We start from the raw sequence: 12,120 nt of genomic DNA, 5'->3' as shown, positions 1-12,120 counted from the left end.
AGCATGAGTTGCTTGCACTATCCTGATCCCTTGTCAGGAGGGCTCATACTCAGTAGGCTCACTCACTTCTCTCTTCACAAATGAATTCTTTAAGCTTTTATAAGCACAGTCTGTGAAAGTCTCTTTCTGTGTAGCAATTACTCACTCAGTTGAGATGATCCCACTAATACACTGAGTGGAACAGTGTCTCCCTCCTTTTTGACTTGGCTTTGATTCTGGCAATTTGTGTGGTTTCAAGGTCTTATGCAAACTCTTCATGAGGGTTTCTACACAGGCATTTTTATCATAAAAACCATTACGTCTAGATACATTTTCTGTGGAAATCTGCAAGATGCATGTATTCCTATAGCCTGTCTCACCAGAGTACCAAGGTTTATTTGAAAATCAGGAAGAAGGGTCTGTTGATTTTATGTTGTGCAATATCAGCATGCACTTCCTCAAGCTGGATCCTATGACTTTCTATACTGATTTAGTACATGGGTGAGATGTTGGGGGAAGGAGGTGATATACTGAGAAGAAGTTTTATTTCTTCTTAGTATTTTCTTACTTATCCAGAAAGTTTTTCCCTCTCTCACATTTTTATTAATGGTCATCAGTGTTTCAACAGGAAGAGAGTAGTGTTTCTTTTCATGTCAAATTGCTCTCTAACTGGCTTATCAGCTTCATAGCAAAAAGACATGGTTTACCATTAGGATCCCCTGTAAAATGGTCCCAACCTGTGACCGTGAGTTGTTCTCTTTTACACATATGTAGCCAATAAACAGTAGAAAGGGCAATAGGATAATTTTCTATAATGAAACCAAAAGCACAAGCACATCTTTCAATGCTTAGGAATGAAATATATTTCAGAACAATTCCATTTTATTTATAGTCACATCCAGACATCCTGTGCTGTCATTGCTACGGCACAGAGAGAGAGAGCTAGAGAAATCTGCAGCTGTGTCTAGACAGGGTGGATGGGTCCTAAGCAGAGAAATGGGGATGAAGGGAGAAGAAGTTTAAAGCTCTACAGGAACGGGTGAGTGAAGAAGGAAGCAATGTTGGGAAATGGAGGCTCACAGACAGGCAGGTAGCCTGTCATAAATAGAATCATAGTGTATGTAATGCCACGAACCACAGTGGCCAATGTTAAACAAAATCAGCACTTGGCAGCAATTACTACAGGGTGATCTCTATGTGTACATCTACATAGCAAAAAGTCCTCCCCACCCCAACCTTGTGGCAACAAATCTCAGAGCCTGGGTCAACTGATTTGGGGTTTTGGGGCTGAAAATAGACGTGTGGATGTTTGGGCTCAGGCTCGGCAAGCGCCTTGGAGCCTGGGTTCCAGCCTGAGCATCTACATTGCTAATTTTAGCCCTGCAAGCCCAAATGAGTTGACCCAGGCTCTGAGACTCATTATTGCAGGGCATTTTTTATTGCTGTGTAGCTGTACACTGAGATACTACAACATTCTCCTATATATGTAAGATTCTTTTATGGCCCCCATTACCACAGTATCTGTAGAGAAGTTTGAGATGTTGAAAGACTAAATGTCTTGCCCAAGGTCCCACAGGACAGTGATAGCTAAGTATGGAATTGAACTCAGGTCTCTGGGATCTCAGGCTACCATGTTTAACAATTGGACCTCACTTCCTCTATACTTAGAACAGGAAATAACATCACTAATGCACAGGCCACTGTGTGAAAACCACTGGGATTTTTTTTAATGGTGACCATGATGTTGGCTATATAATTTCCACATTTATTGTGGTTCTGAAGACTCCAGGGCTCTAATCCCACGGGTAGATCTGTGAAAGCCTCGTAGATCCAATTGCAGAATCAAAGACCAAACATCAAATATCCTGAAACAGCTGTTGAGGCTCTGTCCCATTAGTATTGACCAATACAGCAATATGCAGCTCAGAGTGGACACTATGAATCGGAAACAGACGCAAATGTATTGGGGATTTCATTAGTGACAGCAAAGGAGACAAATCTATATAGCAATCATTATGTCAATATAAATGTACAATCATATTTATGTGCATATTTCTCATTTTAAATTATGAAAACTATAAATACAATATCACACGAGAAACAAAACACATGTGAACAGTATGAGATCCTATTATTTCTTCAGTAAAAAGAATTTTCATAACTCATTCATAGTCCATTGAATAAATGCTAAGACTCACTGCTGGCTGTTAATTATCCTCTACAAAGATCTGGTTATTGTGTTCAGTCTGAGTAAAGGAACAGTTGTTATTGTAGTGTACATAGAAAGAATGGTACCTGAGAGAGAAAAGAGGAAACATGCCTGTGCAGAATTTTAACAAGGAGAGCTTTGTTGCACAGAAGGGACTCGTAGGTTAGGATTTTGACATCCCATGCATCAGAAAATTAAGGTTTTTTAAAATTTGTCTGTCTAGCCATATATTTATGGATGGCAAATCTCTGATTCTGGGTGGAATCTCTCTATACTATAGGGACATTGTCGACAAAAATCACTCATTGTTAAAAGGCACACCTAAGATTACTATGACTAAAAGAGATTAGAGAAAAGAAACCCATTCCTCTGTCTCTTCAGTTTGTCTGTGAACATTTGACAGCTCTTTTGTTTTCCCTGTACAGTTAGGTAGGCCTTGTCCTACATTTGCATTAAGGCAGGTGTACAGTCAAATCCATATGACCCAATCATCTCATTGGGGCTCTTCATAAGGTGTGTAGATTTGACTGCTAGAGTGGGAACCTAGTCCTCAGTTAAGCGCTGATCCTGCCTGCAGAGCAATCTGCCTGAGCAAATAAAGTTGCAAGATTAGGGTTTTAGTTAAGACCTTCTCCTGTACGATTCCAACTCATGGACTTCAGTGGGTCAGCTCCCAGTATGCAAAGTTAAACATATACATACATCTTTGCAGGACTGGAGCTTTAATCAATGGGAATTTTAATAATGATTTCATTTGGTTTAAGAGCCAAACCTTATACCTTATTCCTACTCTGCACAACACCCTGCTTAACTTTAAGAAAGTGCTTAATTTTGTAAGTAGGGGCTTAAGTTCTACTGAAGTCAAAGTGACTTCAGTTTATGCACATGCTTAAAGTTAAGCATGTATTAAGCGTTTTCTTGAATCAGGGTCTTGTTTTGCAAACAGCAACAAAGTAAAGAAAATATTCTGAAAAAAGGAGCATGCAGTTTTAGGTGACAATAAACTAGCAGCGAATTTATTATATCTACGATATGCAAAGAGATCACATTTCACTCTTACATTTGATTAGTATTAAAATCATTTTTATACTAAAATTTTTTAAAAGAACTTGAGTCAACTAATGCAAATGTTATGTGCTCCACTCTAGTGATATATTTGTTCATGAAAATTAGGGAATTTTCTCATACTTCTGAAGTAGCTTTTCCCATCTGTAAGCTAAAGCTGAGCAAAATATTCAGAGCAAAATTTTTTTAAATTGAAATTAGCTTTATTTATTTTTGAGGTCACAAAATTGGAGCAGTTTTATTACATCTTTCAACAAAATTTTTTGCATTAACATTTTTTGCTGCAAAAATGGACACCATTCACATTGATTTTTCTAATTTTAAGATGGGTTGCTTGGTTATCTCTGGTCTCAGGTCAGATTGTATTGGTTTTGGTTTCCTTACTGGCTGAGTTTACCCTACGTGGTCAGGATTAGTAGAAGCCATTTTGAGTCATATTATCTGAGGGAGTGGATGTATTTTGTGAGTTCTTGCTTAACCAGTAATTTAAAAAAGCTGGTGGGGACAATAGAATGATTCTGTGTATTGCTCCTAGATACAGTATGTGTGTGTGTAGGGAGGATTTGGTCCTCCTCACCTCTACAGGGGACCAATGGCCTGTGTGATGTCCCACTAGAGGGCAGAGCAGACCACCACCACTAGTCTTTTTCCACAAGAAGGCAACTGTAGTTATGGGTGATGGAAGGAGGTCAGAGAATGTCATGTTGCAGGACCTCCTGGGTCAAAGGAAATATATGGGGAAGCTGGGATCTGAATCTTCTAGTTTGGGCCTATCTCCACTTTGTCTCTATATGTATGTATTTGTAAAGACATAACTAAAAGCAGTGCTTTCCAATGATTTTTAAAGCAGAACTCCATTTTAGTAGGGAGCAAAGAGGGTGCCCTCCAACTGTAAGCCAATCCGAAAACTTACTAGGAAAGCCTATATAACCATTCTGTCTATTGACCCTAACTAGGCAGGCTGTACATAAAATGTACTTCACTGTCATCTCTGACTGTATCACTATCTGCATTTCACATTTTCTTTGCATTGTTGTAAATAGCAGCACACTACAACAGTGGAAAGTTGTGCCAGGTGCTTACCTTTCTCAGACTCCTGGGACTTGTGCACCAGGGATAGCTACTTGACAAATTAATAACTGGGATCATTTTTAAGGATCATTTATTCTTGTCTAGGGGAAGAATTACATTTTTTTCTGATAGCAGCACCCATAGGGTTCAGTTAGATTAGGACCCTGTTGTGCTGGATGCTCTACTGACCAGGTTTAAGTGACAGTCCATGCCACTTGAGTAAGAGAGGAGGAGTGTGACTTAGTTCAGGGAAAAGTGTCATTTCAGGGTCAGATTTCTTACACAGTGCAACTACTTTCCATTTCAACAGGCCCATAGAGGATCAGGCCAGTGTAAGGTGATATTCTGGTGGTTTAGAGGCCTTTATGCCACTCCCCCTCACTGCTGTCTATATTGGGGGGTGAGGGGAAGTGTGACTAGAGGAAAGAGGGCATGAATCCACACAATCCTCGGCTGTGGTTTTGACCTGTTGACTTTGTCTGTAGCTAAGTTAGAACGGTGCTCTAGCTCCACGTGGGGGGCCAAAGCCAGCGGAGAGGCAGCACCAGGAGTGTGAGGGAGTGCAAAGGTGAGGTTCAAGTGTGCACATGCACCTCCACCCCCCCCCCCATATGTGTTCTATATGGATAAACCTCACCCCAGAATCTGCTCTGGTATACCTGATCTTGCCTGGCTTTGTGCCGTACAATATTCTACTCATTCTCCCATACCTTCATATAAAAAAGCAATGACCAGAAATATTAATGTTAACAAAATTAGCCCCCCTAAATCAATGAAAAATCAAATCCCTCCCCCATTTCCCTCTGTCTTCTGTCCTGCAACTTCCTTCTCCTTTGTCCTGGGTTAGTCTGTGAGAATATCTCCCCTACAGGCCCACACAAACAGTCTATCCTTTCCTGCCTATCTCACTAATATAATATATATCAAAATGAAAGAAAAGGCTTTTCAGTGGAAAGGCTGTTAGGAGTGACAGCAACAAAATACAGAATAAAGAAAGTTAGACAAAGGAGCAGTAAAACTTCTGTAAATACCAGCCAGAGCTGGGGAGGAGGAAAAAACACAGAATGGGAAAACAATGAAAGAACTTTGGAAAAGAATTTGATAAATAGGAAGACATAAAAAAGAATCAACTATTGTTCTGGCAGCTTTGTGACCTACTGATATGGTTGTCTGATAAATCTCTGTGATCAGTCATCCCACACAGGTCCAATTAGACATAACTCTTCTATTTATGGGACTGTGTTATCTCATTTTATTTAAACACAAGATACTTTCTCTTGTAGACTCGAGTTAGTGATCTAGTATAGCAATAATACACCATTGAGTGAAGAGGGGGGCATTTGACACCCTAAGGATATGTCTACATTTGAGCTGTGAGGTGTGATTCCCAACTTGCATAGACAGACCACATTATGTCTGCTGGAGCTACTGTGTTAAAAATAGCAGAGTAGGTGGGTAGCATGGGTGGTGGCTTGGGCTAGCTGCCTGAGTATGTAGCAGGGGGTCTGGGCAGATCCCTACCCTAAGAGAGGGTTTTGTTTGTATCAGTGTAGACTCTGGAAGACAGTAGTGCGTTAGTTCAAATTCAGAATCTTTTCATCATAACTGTAGGGGCTAGAAACTTGTTCATTAATGAAAGCCTAAGTGTTTGGATGGAGCAAAGACATGCCAGCAGGGCACACCACCAAGGACAGGCTAAGTGCACCCCCTGTTTTGCTCTCATAACATTATGGTTGTAACTGTGCTAGCAACCACACAGTTTAAGATGGGTATTGCTGTCTGCCCCTGGCAGGTGTGCGAGGGTTCTTTATTAACCCTGTTCTAACAGCATTGTAGAAACATGCTCTAGACTAGTAGAGATAGGGGAATGCATAGCAGTTTAGTTAGCCTGTTTCCCAGGGAGGAAAAAAATCCCTATGTACTCTGGCCAGGGAAACCCAGTTTGTGTTCGGAGACCAGCTGTGTTTATTAATTACTTCTATTCTGGCTGTGACCCAAACTGTGCTAAGTACAGTACTTTCCAAGTGGAGAGGAAGATACAGTCTTTGCCCATTGAACATACAGTCTGTGGAACTGGACTCTAAGTATGTTCCAGCCAGGCATAGTGTAGCTCCTGCCCATACAGCCCCCACCCAGTGTAGGCTAAGCCAGGCATGTGGTCTGGGCTTAGCCTACACCAGGTTAGGGGTAGGTGGGCAGGAGCTACATTATTGAGTGTGGGGGAATAGGCTTGATCTTTCCTCATACAGAAAGCTGGTTGGCAGATCTGATCTGGGCCAGATACTGCAGTTCTTTAGTAGTTTCTTCCAGGGTCCCTGATAATTAGCTGGAACTATAATTTGACAGCCTCCACCCATCCCAATGAACAGCTGTTTAGAGGAAATAGGAATGAAGCCGCTGAGTGGCTGCAGTAGCTGTGAGGCACAGATCAAGACTGGGATTCTGGTGAACCCTTCTCAGTGATGGGATTGGAGAAAGAACTAAGAGGTCACAATGATTGTGAAGGAGGGGAAGCACTAGACATTTGCAGACCATGGGTATGTTACAGCAGAAGCAGCACAATTCTCCATGCAGATCACAGAGTCTCCATTGAGCAGAAAAAGGTTCCCACCCCAGTCAGCCTCCCCCTGGAGGAAGAGACCTGAGAGATTAAGATGATTCACCCATTTCTAATCATGTAAGGGGGGAAATAGGTCCCTTTCATCTCCCCTGGGGAGGCAAAGAGAAGCTAGTAAGAGAGTGGGGAAATAATTGTGTGTGGGGAGGGATTTGAGAAGGAAGAGAGAGGAGGGAACTTTAGCTGAGCGGAAGGAGGAAATGAAGGTGCTTGTGAGAGGAAGTATTTGAATAACTTATTTTTTTACATAAGAGACCTAAGAAAAGAGCCAGCCAAGCATATAACCATGGAACAATGTGGAGTGAAGGAAGGGAACAAAAAACAAAAGAGACTAGACCTTAGTCCTCAGCTGTGCCTGGTATGTGCTGGGTCCATCTGAAGGGGAGGGGCCTCAGGGCTCATCTGGCTAGCTCTGAGCCCAAGGGATCAGTGTGCCTGTAAGGATAGAGTGAGAGCTGGCCACTCTTCCTCCTGCCCCTGACACTATCTCTGTGCTGGGGGTGGTGTGGGTTCTCAACCTACGGGGTTGCAAATAGGTCTGGGGAGTATCTTTGACCACCACCCTCCTTTTCTTTGTGGCTAGATAGGGGTCTTGAAGCTGTTTTCTGTTGTACAGGGTCATGGTATGGAAAAATTAACCACTGTTCTATGCAAAGAGAATTCCTAGCTGGGAAGATCCCACTTGTGCCACGTGAGTGGGGCCTAAGATTGACCTATAGTGTTTAAAATAGGTACATTTGCTGCCAAAGTACTATATGTTACTGAAGCAGATATACCTGCACGGTATTCAAATGCATTTTTGTGATTGTTTGTAAACCTGTTTGAAGGGGGTGGGGATAAAGACCATTCTTCAATGGGTAGAAGAGACTTTGGCTTGCTAGCTGGGTAAAAGGGAAGATTCTAAAGATCTTGTGGTTTTATTGTTGTCAGTGCAAACTATGTACTCTTTCTAATAGCTACTTATAAAGATGTGCTGTTTTATTTTTGGAGTGATTTACAATTGAGTAAAATATAATATCTTTATAACTGTTAATGCCTAAAATCAAGCTATTTAAATATTTTTTTTATTTTGACTTTCATGAGTCAAAATATTTTTGATTCTCCTTTTTTATCTCTGTGATATTTTGACCTACTATTGTTCTCTGGTTGTAACAAACATATGTTGTTCCTCTAGGCATCTGAATCAGAGAACTAGGCGAAGAAATGGTTCGTAGCGAAGCTTTGTGAGAGGCATGCTGTAATATTAGTGGGTCAAGGATGTAAAATGAAGATATGTTGGATTTTTGGTTCATGCAAGGGTGTGATACTCACCTTAACTAGATCTAGCATCTCTACTTCTAGGATTATAGTGTCAGTGTTTTTCTTTTTAATTCATCAGCCTTCAAGTTATGTGACCAAAGTGTCAACAGAGGAATAATAGAATGAATGTGTGCAAAATGCTGTTTCAGTGAAGATAGCTTGGTGTGTGAATGCATCTTGGATCTGTGTCTGAAAAACACTAGCACAGTAATGCTTCAAGTGCTGTTTCTCATACAAGTGTGGCCAGATCTTCAGTGCTCAAGCTGTAAAGAGAGTGATGGTTTGCTTGTCTTCCTTTCCTTCGCTTTTTCCTCTATTCAGCTGAGCAGCATAGCCACCTTTCCCTGCAGATTTTAAGTGCTGGATTGAAAAAATACACATGGCCCAAAACACCAGCAGGTATTGGTCTATGCATGTATTGCTATGTGATTGTGACGACTCCTTTTCTTTATCTTTACCTTTCTATTTCTAAGGAGCCTGCCTCCCTCTAGGTACAGTGGCCATTTTGTTAGGCACAGTTCATACAGCATTCATATGTTACATAGGAGATGCACGCTGTGATGGTTCTTGGGTATCTGTGGACTGGGAGTCCCTTTGTTACCTCTGCCTCTGGTGAGAGGGAGTCTTGCTTGTGATAGCTGGGTGTCAGCTCCCTGTTGCTGCCAGCCCTTCAGCCACTCAAGCACTCTCCTCTGGGCTAAGCCAGCCCTAACTTTCCCTTGTATATTAATAATAGTTCCAGTAGCTTGTTCCTCTGTGATATCTAGTCCATGATACTAGCGTCTCACAGAAATTGTAGATCCTCTGCACCCAAAGGTGCTGCGTACCCAGGTTGCCAGTTTTCTCGTAAGCCACTGCTCCTGTAAAGCCCACAGCACTTGTGAGCACTTTGATAAAACGAAAGTAAGTTTATTTAAGAAAGAATAAAGATTTAACTAGAAGTGAGAGAAAGCGATGGAACCAGATGGTTACAACTCAAAACAAAATCATAAAATGCAAACCTGGGTCTACATTTACCAATAGCTATCTTTCCACTCTAATATAGCAGGTTTTTCCTCCTAAAGTTCAATCTGTTGCAGAGCTGGTTGGTTTCATAAGAGCTAGGATCCAAAAGTACTTGAAAGCCCTCTGCTCCTCAAGGGGTTTCCTCAGTGAATGGATCCAAAGTGCCTTTCCCTACGCTCTGTTATACTGAAACTGTCTTTATTCCTAACCAGGGTGATCTCCTGCCTGCTGTAACATTCCTTTTCACCTCCACGTTGTTTCAGTAGTTTGCAATTGTGTCTCATGGTTTTCCATTGACTGTTCTGGGAAGTGGCAAGGGTAGACAATAGAACCTTGCATTATGTCACTGGCTACTAGGGAGGGATGACAACTTCCTCTTGCTTGAATGGGTCATCACGGAGACCTATTACCTCCTGGGGACCAAGTCCTTAAAGCAGTGATACTCAGACTGAGGTTTGTGAGCCAGAAGTGGCTCTTTGCAGCACATGATATTAAAATAGTGTGATTTAATTATTAATCAATCAGGATGCTTTTACTATGTTATTAACCAATTGTAATTGATAAAATAATACTTGGTTAGTCATATTGCTGTGAGAATTATATATATATATATATATATATATATATATATATATATATAAAGTAAAGGAAACAATGAATTCACACTACTATGTCTCTTTTAGATAATGTTGATCACTAATTTGGCTCCTGAACCACTGAGGTCTGAGTATCGCTGCCTTAAAGCATATTTTCAATATAAACATGTAATTCCTTAAAAATTACCCATACATATATCTCACAATGACTCTGAATCTTGATAAGTTATGAGCTTTCTGTAGATATGTTACTCTTTATGTATAAATAGCCTGTAAGATACATGTTTGGTGTAGTGAGTGTCAGGGCTGAGGTGAAAGTTGTTTGCAAAGAACAGGGGACCCTTTGGCAATGGATCTCTGTGCCCCACTGCTCACTTATGTAGACTTCGCTCTTATACATTCTTGTTTCATTGTTTACTTTTAGCCTGAATGACTCATCATAAATGGCTACTCTTTCGGTATGGTGAAAACCATAATGTTGAATATTATTCTATGTATATCTGAGAAATTTTGAGATGGGCTGACTGGCTCTCTTAGTAACTCTTTTTTTAATATTCAAGTGAACAAGGATAAATATGGACTTTACTATGCATGGGTTTATGCAAGCATACATTTTGTACATTATGGCCACTAGTATATTTTTTTCAAAGATCTTTGTTTCTTATGGAATGGAGAGCCTTAACATGAATGCATCAAGTACTGGAAGCAGCAAGGTGAAACAGACTGGAATTGTGGATTTTGAAGCACTATCTGGCCTGAGCACCAACAGCAAAATTCTAAGAAGTTTCGCTTTGCTGCTCTCCTACCTGCACAAAGAAACAAATGAAAAGAAAAATAACAGGTGGAGACTGCACAAGAATAGGAGGAAGAGCTGGGAGAAAGGGAAACTGTACAGAATGGAAGGGGAGAGTAGAGAATATAAGGGGAGAAAAGTCCTATGTCAGGAGGGCAGAGAACACAGTTGAATGTGGTTGTGGGTGCCAGTTGCCTAAAGCCACTACTTTATTGAGCCTTTTTGATGGTGTCATTGCTGTGCTCCCGATTCCTAATGGTGCACAGCTGGGACATCATCGCTGAAATGGACGTGAAGCCGTATGGCCATTACGTCAAATGGCTGGGGAGGAGAGTGGGGAGAGGATTTGCTGTTTGCTCCTATTTTAAAGGGAGTCTGGGGGAAAGATGTGAAGAGAAGCAGGGAAACTGGCAGGGAAGGGCCAAAAGAGAAATTGACAATTTTAAGCTCTCTTCTCTCTTTCAGTGGCAGTCTGTGGGCCTTCAACACTCTAAACTGAGTGCCTAGGGTAAGGATTAAACTGGGAACTGTTGATTTCTTTTTATAATAAAAAATTATATTGACATGGCTTTGGGGGCACAAAATGCTGCTAAAACGGCAGCCTGGTTTCCGGGGCACAGAAAGAGAGAAAAGGGATCTTAACAATTCAGGAAATCTTATAAGAGTGAGTGAGAATTTCACTTTTTCCCTACTCTTCTGATCCTTTTCCTAGGAAATATTTTTCATGGTGGAAGGATACATTGCATGAACACTCCCAAAATTGTTTTTATATAATAGTTTCATCTTAAATTTAAAAGCTAATATGCCATCCTCTGAAAGCACTAAGCTATGCCACAATGTACAGCACCAGGCTATTTGTGCACTTCTTGGGGGAGTGAACTTGCCCAAGGCATGTACCGATAACCTAATAACACTACTAAAGTGGCTTGGTGTAGAGCAGGGGTGGGCAAACTTTTTGGCCCTAGAGCCACATCAGGGTGCAAAACTGTATGGAGGCCCAGGTAGGGAAGGCGGTGCCTCCGCAAACAGCCTGGCTCCTGCCCCCTAACTGCCTCCCTCAGAACCCCCAACCCATCCAATCCCCCCTGCTCCTTGTCCCCTGACCACCGCCACCCGGGACCCCACGCCCCAAACTGCCCCCCCGGGAACCCACTCCCATCTGCCCCCTTCCCCCCCCTGCTCCCTGACTGCCCCAACCCCCTATCCACACCCCTGCCCCCTGACAGGCCTCCCACACCTATTCAACCACTCCCTGTCCCCAACCATCCCCTTACCATGCAGCTCAGAGCAGCAGGAGCTTGCAGCCCCGCCGCCAGGCCGGAGCCACCCGTGTGGCAGTGTAGCTGCCCGGACAGCAGGGGAGGGGCCGGGGGCTAGCCTCCCTGGCTGGGAGCTCAAGGGCCGGGCAGGACGGTCCCGCGGGCCATATCAGTTTGCCCACCTCTAAGCTAAAGACAAACAACACAGAAAGGAAATAGAAAGAGAG

Source organism: Natator depressus, chromosome 11, assembly GCF_965152275.1.
Source record: "Natator depressus isolate rNatDep1 chromosome 11, rNatDep2.hap1, whole genome shotgun sequence".
NCBI lineage: Eukaryota > Metazoa > Chordata > Testudines > Cheloniidae > Natator > Natator depressus.
The sequence above is the reverse complement of the archived record's forward strand: the minus strand, read 5'-3'. Positions refer to the sequence as shown.